The following is a 1,008-nucleotide window of genomic DNA, read 5'->3' on the forward strand; positions in this document are numbered from 1 at the left end:
CCAGAAGCCCCTGCAGGGGGGCATGTAAGGTCCGGCGAGGGGGAGGGAAGGGGAGGCTGCACGTATAGGAGAGAGAGTGGAGGACGGGTGCTGCTGTGGCTACGTCTGCTGCTCCTGTTCCTGCTGCTGCTCCTGTTCCTGCTGCTGCTCCTGGTCCTGTTCCTGCTGCTGCTCCTGCTGCTCCCACTCCTGGTCCTGCTGCTGCTCCTGCTGCTCCTGGTCCTGCTGCTGCTGCTCCTGGTCCTGCTGCTGCTGCTCCTGCTGCTGCTGCTCCTGGTCCTGCTGCTGCTGCTCCTGGTCCTGCTGCTGCTGCTCCTGGTCCTGCTGCTGCTGCTCCTGGTCCTGCTGCTGCTGCTGCTCCTGGTCCTGCTGCTGCTCCTGGTCCTGCTGCTGCTGCTGCTCCTGGTCCTGCTGCTGCTCCTGGTCCTGCTGCTGCTGCTCCTGGTCCTGCTGCTGCTGCTCCTGGTCCTGCTGCTGCTGCTCCTGGTCCTGCTGCTGCTGCTGCTCCTGGTCCTGCTGCTGCTCCTGGTCCTGCTGCTGCTGCTCCTGGTCCTGCTGCTGCTGCTCCTGGTCCTGCTGCTGCTGCTCCTGGTCCTGCTGCTGCTGCTGCTCCTGGTCCTGCTGCTGCTCCTGGTCCTGCTGCTGCTGCTGCTCCTGGTCCTGCTGCTGCTCCTGGTCCTGCTGCTGCTGCTCCTGGTCCTGCTGCTGCTGCTCCTGGTCCTGCTGCTGCTGCTGCTCCTGGTCCTGCTGCTGCTCCTGGTCCTGCTGCTGCTGCTCCTGCTGCTGCTGCTGCTCCTGGTCCTGCTGCTGCTGCTGCTGCTGCTGCTCCTGGTCCTGCTGCTGCTGCTCCTGCTGCTGCTGCTCCTGGTCCTGCTGCTGCTGCGTCCTGGTCCTGCTGCTGCTGCTCTCCTGGTCCTGCTGCTGCTGCTCCTGGTGCCTGCTGCTGCTGCTCCTGGTCCTGCTGCTGCTGCTGCTCCTGGTCCTGCTGCTGCTGCTCCTGGTCCTGCT

Source organism: Pseudophryne corroboree, chromosome 8 (genome assembly GCF_028390025.1).
Source record: "Pseudophryne corroboree isolate aPseCor3 chromosome 8, aPseCor3.hap2, whole genome shotgun sequence".
NCBI classification, from domain to species: domain Eukaryota; kingdom Metazoa; phylum Chordata; class Amphibia; order Anura; family Myobatrachidae; genus Pseudophryne; species Pseudophryne corroboree.